The sequence below is a fragment of the Hirundo rustica genome, chromosome 4 (assembly GCF_015227805.2).
Source record: "Hirundo rustica isolate bHirRus1 chromosome 4, bHirRus1.pri.v3, whole genome shotgun sequence".
Taxonomy (NCBI): Eukaryota; Metazoa; Chordata; class Aves; order Passeriformes; family Hirundinidae; genus Hirundo; species Hirundo rustica.
In genome coordinates, this window is record NC_053453.1 from 66,393,732 (window position 1) to 66,403,998 (window position 10,267).

The window sequence follows — 10,267 nt, forward strand, 5'->3', positions numbered from 1 at the left end:
GAAGTTTACATTTCATAGAAACAAGCTGTTGAAAGCTAGGACTGAGAAGAACGTTTCAATGACTGAAATTCCAAAGAGCACTCCTGTCTAACAAAGTATTTCTTGATACCATGCAGCCTGAAACACTGAAGCTCTGAAATAGGATTTTAAAAATGAGACTGAACCTGACTGAATAGAACTAAACCATTTTTGTTACCTGGTTTGAAGCACTTGTAGGAAGGAAAAAAAAAAAAAAGCTAGATAAGGCAGAACACGCTAGTCTTAATTTTTAATGTAGCTGCCACACAGAAGACCTGTTTGGAGATGCACGTGCTTTGAGATGGGAGGATTGCTGGAATGAAAGGCTGAAGTTTTTTACAAATGCCTGTAACTCATAGACTAAGTATCAAAATTATTTATGTAGTATCAGAAAGATGCACCTAATCATCATCAAAATACATGAGTTTTTACTTTTCCATCCATTTGGGGAATGTGGAAAGACTACCAGGGCCCAAAAGCTGGCAAGGCTGTGAGACTGCAGCACACAAATGCCATGACCACCCCCTGGCTCCGTAGGAGAAAGATGACTGGAGCTACAGGTGTTGTTCCATGCTGGTTGCTGGGAAGCTGCTCCATTTCAGGACTGCAAGACTCAGAGAGAGAAGAGAGAAAACTGACATTCTGAGCAGACAGCAAAATGCTTGAATTTGTGCCAAGCACATCCTGGAACTGGTGGGATCTACTGATATGAGGCTCTCTTTTGAAAGAGACAACAGCAGGAGAAGACCTGGACACACCTGGTGACAGCTCTTCCCTGCTCCCCCGCATCTTCCTGCATCCATACATTGAGCCTGGACCAAGTTCATTTGCAGAGGAGGAGGAGATGGAATTTTATACAACATCCTGCAGAAAGAATCTTCTGTCATTTCGTCACCCAGCAGAAATACAAGGTGCTGGATGTTCCTATGGAAAGTCCAGTGTTTTGCCAGAAAGAACAAAGACTCCAGCTTCTTGAATCTGACAGCTAGCTACAGGTCAGCAGAACAGAATGTGGAGCCCAGGGAGATGGACTGGCTTTGTGCACTGGTCAGGCACTGGAATCGCTCATAATCGCTTCTCCTCTCTCTAACTGCAGACAACTGAGCACCAAGGAGTAAATCCTTTATTCTCAATTCCAGCATCTTCCTTCTTACAGTCCAAAACTGCTGCATCTGAACAGTCAGCCCAAAGCACATGAAAGATGCAGGCCTTGTTTTAGAAGATGAAGTAAAAACAACAGTTTTGTTATTCTCCAGTTGAAGGTACTGTCCTACTCTGGAAGAGCAGTACAGAATAGAGGGGACAAAAAACCCAAACCAAAACACAAACAAACGTGAGGACATCCATATTACAGAATTCTGTTGCCTGCTTAAACTTCAAAACTGTCAGAGAACATTTTGCCCACCTCTCCGCTCTGCTACCTGCTTTATGTCCCCCAGCACAGGGTTCATCACTGTTTCTTTGCCATTTGCAAAGTACCACATCCCAAGGGCCCCAAACACAAAACTTCCCTCCCTCAACTGGACTTGATGATCCCTATGGGTCCCTTCCAGCTGGGAATATTCTGTTCTGTGATTCCAGCACAGGTTTTGTTGCAACAGGACTTCCTGCACTCCTGGGAATGATGAGATAAACCTCCAATGGGAAGGAAACACAGGATAAACCAAATGGTTGGTATTCTACACTCTTCCTTTGGGAAGACAGACCTGAGCTGGGAAAGGTCAGCCAGGTGCTCTTCATTTAGTTTCCATTACCATAATAACATCACACCCTGGAGCCACTCTAGGTAGTGCTGCAAAGAGAATTATATCCGTTAGTTTACAAACTGAGAGCCTGAAACCACGTTGGAGACACAGATATGTACCTATCTGCCTATCTAAAGAGAATATGTAATTTTACATTAATAAATTTAGGAAGCCTGTAATGAGAGCTGGCCTGAACTCACTCAATGGATTTTCCTTTTCAAAGACAAAGGCAGTATTTTGTTCAATGGGCTAAATCCAAACAGTGAATAGAAGCCTGAACTGCTCAGCTGAGGGGAAGGGTTTCACTTCTTGTGAGAAACTCCTTTGAAATGACCATTTTGTGTCAAAAAATATACACGCTTTTGAGCATTTTATATGGTTTCATGGAGCAGATTTGGGCAAGGGGCTTAGGGGGAGCCTGGTCCTGTGAGGGACTGGTTCGACTGCTGCCACCTGCTCTCCAAAACTTGCTGAACTTGGAAGGGTCATGGAATCAGAATGGTTTGGGTTGGAAAGGACTTTAAAGATCCCAGTGGCCCCTCCTGGGGCAAATCCACACACAGAGATGGGGGAGGAGACACTCCACTGCCTTGCAGCCTCTCCTTATTTGTTTGGACCGTGGCAACATGATTTACTTTATCTATAAATATCCCTCTAGCACAGGGAATAATGCACTGGATGATATTTTCCAGATGGTCTCATGTTCCTGGGTGAGGTGATCCCCCGGCATCATTAGGAGAAGAAAAAAAATGGGATGTGCAAGCCCACACATCATTGTGCAAGTGACCTTAAAATAATAGCATGTCCCTCCCTGGTCTCTGGACAAAGCAGGAAGAGCCAAATCCCTGCACCTTGTTGTGATTCCCAGGTTGAGACACAGCATCCCTCAAAATCCACATCCTGTAAGAAAACTCTCAGGCACACAGGAGCCAGTGACTTTTCTTTCCTGCATTTTGCCCCTCAGCCTTTCCTTCATTTTACTTCAGGAAAAAAAAAAAAAAGCTTTTTCTTTTAAGTGGGGGAAAGATCTGAGGATTAAGAGACTGAAAACTTTGCTGCAGTTCCTTATTATGTTGGGGTTCTGGGGTTTTTTGGTTTTGTTTTGTTTTGTTTTAATTTCTCACACTTGTTTCACCACAAAGAGCTATTCAAGGCAGGCATTTGAAGTCACCACTGCTGTTCCAAACACCCTGTGTTTTTCCAAGGCCTTTGGGAGGGACAGCCTGCCCAGGCAGCCAGTGGACCGTGCCATGATGGTCCACTGGCTGCCATTGGCTGCCATTAAGTCTTGCAGGTGAAGTGATCAGCCTTCTGTGGCAGGACAGGCAGGATCACCTTGGCCATGCCATGGAACTCCTTGGCTGCATTCCCTAGGAGCCCTGTGACATTCCTACGGGGTGGGACAAAGGTGACAACTGGAGCTGCAGAGCTGGGAGCTGCAGGAAGGGCTGAGGGGCAGTGTCCTGTGCAGGATCAAGATGCGTGCAAGGAGATGTCCTGTCCCGGCACCTGGGACACCCTCTGGACACACAGGGATGCTGAGGAGGAGGTGCTCTTGCAGGGATCATGGGGTGCAGAGCAACCGGATCAACCTCCTAAGCAGACTCCTATGGGTGGTGTTACCCCACAGAATCCTGTTGGAGCAGTGAGGAGAGCTGGGTTCTGGAGCGGAAAAGAACAAGCAGAATTAGCCAGGTGCATAGTGCAGGTGCATCTTTGTGCTGACCACAGGAACTCAGGGCACACACAGGCCAAACCCTGGCCAGATTATCCAAATATGCTGTGCAAATCCAAGCATATATTCTTTTGCACTGTAATAATCCTGTTGATTGGTTGATTTATTGGGGGAAAAAACCAGAAGGTGAGGCAATAGGAGGAAACAAGTAAATGCCTCAGGGTGGCTGAGATCACACATCTAGACCTCCAGCTGGGACACAAACCTGCATCCAGCACTGAGCCATCAGTGCCTGAGAGAAATCCTTAGTGTCTAAAATTTGGAAGCTAACATCTCCAAACCAAAGATATCCCCATGCCTGAAATGTCTCAGGGGTCCTCAAGGCCCCAGGAGGGCAGGAGGGGTCTCCACTGTTATTTTTACAGATTAGTGGAGCATGTCAGAGCACCTCTGGGCTCAGTGACCGTGACTGCTGCGAGCACTGGCCCCTGCTCCTGACACGCTGGCAGCCACTCCAGGGAGAGCGCTGGGAAGCCCCTTTGGAGCTGTCATGGTACACAGCCTGGCATGTTGAGAGGCTGCCCCAGGTCAGCCCTTGCTTGCTTTAATTCCCTTCTCTTTTGGGAGCTGTTTCCCCGGGGTCTGCAGCTCCCTGCGTGGCGAACAGAAGGGCTGGCAGCAGGTAACCCGCGTGTGAGGGCAGCTGCTGGGGGCAGCTGCGGACCCTGCGCCCTGCCCTCGGCAAAGCCTCGCTTCCCTGCGGCTCTCTGTGCCATTGTCCATCGCTTCCCTGCGGCTCTCTGTGCCATTGTCCATCGCTTCCCTGCGGCTCTCTGTGCCATTGTCCATCGCTTCCCTGCGGCTCTCTGTGCCATTGTTTACCCCGGTGCCCTCGTGGTTACCTGTGCAGCAGCAGCAGCACCGCGGGGTTTGGATGGTTCTCCCTCCCCAGGGATGCTGGTAGGGCCATTTCCAGCTGTAGGAGCAGTGGGGTGGCAGTGCCCTGGGCAGGAATGCCAGCCCAGGGCAGTGAGCAATGCCTGGTCACAAGGTTGGCCCTGGAGCTGAACAGAGCAGAAGGGCTGTAAAACACAGGAGAGGCTTTGCCCAGAACCTGTGGTGTTTCTGGTTGGAAAAGGGCAGCACTGGAAGTGTTTAGGGCGCAGGGAGGACAGGGGGAGGATGTACCGGGAGAAACCAGCCTGGCCATGCTGCAGCTGCCTGCTATCCACACTGGGAGTGTTCCCAGCTCAGGCACTCTGGAAGGAGCTGGAGCTGCCTTTTAGAGGTGCCTTTACTCACAGAGTACAAGGGCTGGAAAGAGGCTGGCACAGGGGCTCTGCCTTCAGCAAGGGACGGCTTCAGGGGGCAGATCTGGGCTGTTAGTGCTGACGCACTGCAGGAAAGTCCCCACTGTTGCTGCTCCCAGAGACAAAATCGAAGGTGTGGCCCCTGCTTATCCTGGTACTTGCCACCTTAGACTCATTTGATGGAAACTGGGGGAGGCGGTGTTTGAGTTTCTGTGCTTTACTTGGAAATCGCAACCACAGCTTGGGAAAGATTCTTTGGACTTCACCTGTGTTGGGGAGGAAGAAGCCAAAAAACCCTATAAATATGATTGCCTCTATTCTGAGAATGAGAAACCTGTAAGTGAGATAGAATTGAAAGTAAGTTTTGATGTTTGAGATGTATTAGATACTGTATCTCTGGGAAAACAGTTATGTGACCATCTGAAAGTTACCTGCAGCCAGACCCAGAGGTCAAATGGAATGTTCTGTCTCACCCCTCAATGTATGGTTCATCCCACACCTGTACCCCTCCCCTGAAGTATCAGGTATCTGTAACCCCATTGGCCCAAGTCCTGTTCCAGCCCACCTTGAAGACCCCTGATAAGGGGTCCCAGAGGGGCTGGACGGTCTCTTTGCTCTTTGCTCTCTTTTTGCTTGCACCCTTCCCTGAGGACTTTCCTCTCTTGGAATTTCCTCTCCCTACTTCTCCCTTCCCCCACTTTCCTAGGCCTTGCCATGAGCTGCAGCCTGGCAGCTCAGAGCAAGGCCCCCACATCCCTTACAATAAACCTCATCTTCTAAAACCTAACTTCAGAGATCTCTCGTCTACATTTATCTACACCGTCCTGGAGTCCTCAGCAGCAGGAGGAAGCTATTTCTACACACCTGCTCACGGCATTCACACCACCCCCAAAACACCGCTACCACTGCGCACAGCTCTGCTGTTTTCACTTCACTTAATTTTAGGTTCATCTTATTCTGGTTAACCTACTCCAGATTGGTTGTTATTTTCTCTCTAGAGCCAGGGAAAGCAAAACTGCAGCGCTGATGGGAGCTCCCAATGGCCGCTGCTCTCGGAGGAGCCGCCTGCGGTGGGTGAGCCCCGAGCAGCTTCGGGGAAAACGCGGTCACTGCGGTGTCACAGGGCAGGACATGGCCATGGGACCCCTCAGCAGGAGTCTCCTCCACCAGCCCGAAGGCTGCACCTGCTCCAGGCTCTTCAGCCGGGAAAACGAAGCACCTGTCTTCCTTGTCTGCCCTTCCCAGTCACGGCAGTGTCATTAATCCCTAATCCTACCCTGCTGCTGCAGGCAAGAGTGTTTTCCGTCCTCCTCTGGGTTTAAGGCAGCCCTGCCTGCTGGCAGGTGAGCACATTCCTCATGCACTGGTCAGGACTGAGAGCCCGCAGTGCCGCCGTGTTTACCGACTCCATGGCTACTATGGAAAACCGCTCCGGTTTTCCTGCCCGCTCCTCCCTCCTTATCAGTCCAGGGGTGGCTAAGGATGAATGATTAGAGGTAACGCAAACATTACACCCGCGCTACCAGTGCTGCTTTTCAAATGGAAATCAAACAAAATTAAACCTGACACAATGCCCAGGAGGGACGCTGGGACTGTTGAAAGACCATTAAGCTTCGAGGAGAGGATGAGTTGCAGAAAACGTTCCATAATTAGCTCAGCCACCCACAGCCTGCTGGAAACCCAGAAAACCTCAGTAAACATTGAGAGTTCTGTGTGTGAACAAAAGGACTCTATTTCACAGGTTAAATACTCACTCTGAAGTTGGTAAGTGCCGTGTGCTGGCATTGGTTGTCTCGGGGGGAGTGAAAATCTTCCGTGGGCCGGTTTTTCCCTGGTGTCTTGGTGGGTTTGTTGATCCTGCTCTAATGACCCATCCCAGAGCGGAATAAATTTCCCTGGGGATGAGTAGTTTCTGCTTTTCTTAAGTGTTGTGGGACTTTTTGGCTCATACAGCACCTCTAGCACCTGGCAAGGTCAGTGCTTAAGCATCTACTAATCCTTGAGATTTGGGCTCTGGGCTCTGGCTCAGGAGTCTGGAGCTCTGCCCAGCCAGTCCAGCACGGACCTAAGTGGGATGAAGGAGGGATGCCACCAACCAGAAAACCAGACAGGTCTGCTGGTATTCACACAAACATGAAACACACTTGCAACACACAAAGTAGGAAAAACCCTCTGTTAAATGATACAGTTGTGATCCAGCTGATGAGCACGCAATGTACCCACACCTATTCCTCTACTTGAGGATTTCTGCCTCTTTCACAAGCTAGTTTTGGTGGCTCAGGAATCTCAGACAGCCATGCTGCTTTTACACTGGTGCGGGTTTTATATCAAAATGGTTTGCCTCCTTCAAGAGGAAACACACAAATGAAGATGTTCAACTCCCCAAAGCTCCAGCACTCAGACTAAACCATCTTCTTTCTTGCATTAGCACCTTGGAAGAGCAGCCCTGCACCAATAATGAGCCAGGCACGTTTTTTGAAAATAGACTTTCGAATCTATGTTTATAGTCCTAAATGTATTTTACTTCCAAATAGCCTCCGAGTAAAGAGTAATTCACATCTGAGTCATGAAGTGCTGTAATACAGCAAATATCCTTAAGGACCAAGGGAGGAACAAAAGGCTTACAACGACCTTTATTTGTGTAGGAACACAGTGGTTGGTTGGGTTTAGGGTGTCCTCACCACCTTATTTACCTCCACACCCCACGGTGGGCTGAGGGTAAAGCACAGAGCATTTTGTCTCATGCTGCACCAGAGCTGGGAAATGCTGCAGCTGCTTCCCTTCTTTCGGGAAAACTCCACTTTATGGCCATGAATGGTAACATCGGTCTGACAAGAAACAAATGTTTACAAATAAATGTAAACAGAGGGGTGGGGGCAGTCAAACATCGGGCATTTGTAACTTGATCCCGGTACCCGAATCAGAACCACCTGATTTATGGGAACTGCCAGCTCTTACTGACCACAACTTTACAGGTCTGGGTTCTTATTAGTAGCTATGACATTTGTCCATTGCTGTAATTGGTGGAGTTACTTTGGGATTTTCCAGTGATTCAGGGCTTTCTGGCATTTCTTTCAAACTGGGGTTCTGGCAGGAAGAAGTGACTTTTAATGAGTATTGAAACTAAAAAGAAAAATGGTGAAGTGGGTGAATTAAAAATATCCAAATTTTTACAAATCTGACATTTTCTATGCAAACATTTTCCCTCCAACTCAAAACAAATATTACTTTAGAAGCAGCATTTGAATTTTGAATATGGTTATATATCTCTTTAAATGTGATAGAAATTAAAATGATTTGACACAATCAGCATGACACTTTACAATATGATCCAACCCAATTTGGCAGTGATGATTAATTCAATACTCTCTAACTCTGGGCTTGGGCCAGGGAAAGTTTTTGCCATCTCAGGCTCCTACAGAAAGGGACAAACAAGTACTTTATTTCCATGTACTCAAATGTTTCCAGGTCTCCCTGCTGCCAGCTGTAGTTACACGGGAGTTGCCCTTAGGGATTTTTGGAATGGGCAGAGAGCTGAAGCAGAGACCCGCTAGGCCATTACTGTGCAGAGCAGAGGGCTGCTGGCCTTTTGTCGGTGGTAGAACACCTCACTTTGGGCGTAAATTATGCAACAGCCATCCTGCTTTCTCTCTGAAGGTACCACACTCTTCCAATTTCCCTCACATCACATCTCCATTATTAATCCACTTGCTGGACATGGCATTTATTACCACGCTTGACTCAATTGGCAAAGTGTATCAGAGTGCACAAACCAGGGTTGGTGCCCACTGATCAATAAATATTATAACATCCTAATGCCTCTAAAAGGATTTATCTGTTTCTGCCAACTTCATTTTTTTTAAAAAAAAAAAGCTCTTGGTAGAGGCTCAGGAACTTCATTCTACGGTGTGAGCGTCTGTTAGCAAAGCCACTCGCTGGTTTTATTCTTCTTCTTTCCTCTCACAGAAACTTGATCAAAAAAACCTGGGAATGGGAACACGCTCCAGTGTCAATCCCATTGTGGATGATTGGGAATACCATGGCACAAAAAAAGCGGGTGTTTTAAGGGTCTCAGTCTGCAATCCGGCTCCTGGCAGGAGAACACCAGACAAGGGCTGCTGGCTGCATCACAAGAGGCTTTGATCTCCTTTTCCAAAGGGACGGAAAACTTCCGTTTGGCTAAAACCAAAGTCAGAAGAGACAGCAAGACAACAGCTGAGGCTGAAAAGCATGAGGGAGGAGGGCAGATGTGAGTGTCCTTCAGCCCAGCCAGAGTCACCCCCAGCAGCACCCCAGGAGGAGCCATTCCCTGACATGACCCCATAAGGAGCTGCTGGATGGAAAAGCAGGAGCAGTGCTGCACCAGACCCGCCGTGCCTGCAGGAGACTGCCCTCAGGCAGGAACAAACAGCCCCAAGGGCAAGATCATGCCCTTGGTTATACTCATTTACCACGCTGGGCCTTGCAGCTCCGTGAACATCTGGGCTGAACCTGTCCTCCAAGGAAATGGTACGTAAAACATCTGGGAGAGTGATCCTGCGAGGGCATAGTCATCTTCCTTCCTTCCTTCCTTCCTTCCTTCCTTCCTTCCTTCCTTCCTTCCTTCCTTCCTTCCTTCCTTCCTTCCTTCCTTCCTTCCTTCCTTCCTTCCTTCCGGCAGCCCTTGGCATGTCCCCCCTGCCCTGCTATGTCCCCAGCCCTCTCTCTGACACAGGATGGTGCAATCTAATCGCTGGGTGCCAGCCACGCCACGCCCTTCTCCCTTCCCACCTTCCCTGAGCCCTCCACTCGTGCCAGGCTGGGAGACCAGTGCCGTGATTATGCTGCTTTCACAGGAATAAATTCTGTGGGAGCTCCTTCCAGCTGCAGGGCTCAGCCCTGGCCAGCAGCTCGCTGGCTTATTTGAAGCAGGGATGAGGACGAGCCACCTGTACTGTCACAGCAACCTCTCCCCAGCGGCTCTCCCCTCCCAGGTCACACTGGAGTCACCTCACCGGCTGACCGATGTCATAGGGAACTGTTCATCAAACCAAATCTGGACCAAAAGCTTGGAAACTCTTTTGTTCAGGTGATTTGCAGCTGTCAAACTAGCTCAGAGGTGATGATGCTACTGCTCTGATGGGTGCTTTGGAGGGTGTTTTACATCTTGTTAGGCTCTCCACGGGGACTCGGGATAGATTATTTGCTTCCCACACCCCGATTTGGCTCCCTGAGACCTCGCATACCCCAGCCCTGACCTTTGAGTGTGGCTGGCTGGCATCCTTGGAGTACTGCCCCTGCTTCAAGCTTCAGGAACTGATGGTAAAACAGCCTGGAGGCACACGTGTGATCGGAATTCTGGTTGGATTCATCTCCTGGTCCAGAGACTAAGATTTTGCCATCCGTGCTGTAGTAGCCCTAGGGGACAAAAATGCTGGCTCTGGCACTCATCTGGAGAGATCTCCGGGCTTCAGACCCTCCTTCCCCACGTTGTCACCTTCCCATGGGGTATCTGCATGTGGCAGTGCTGCAGGTACTGC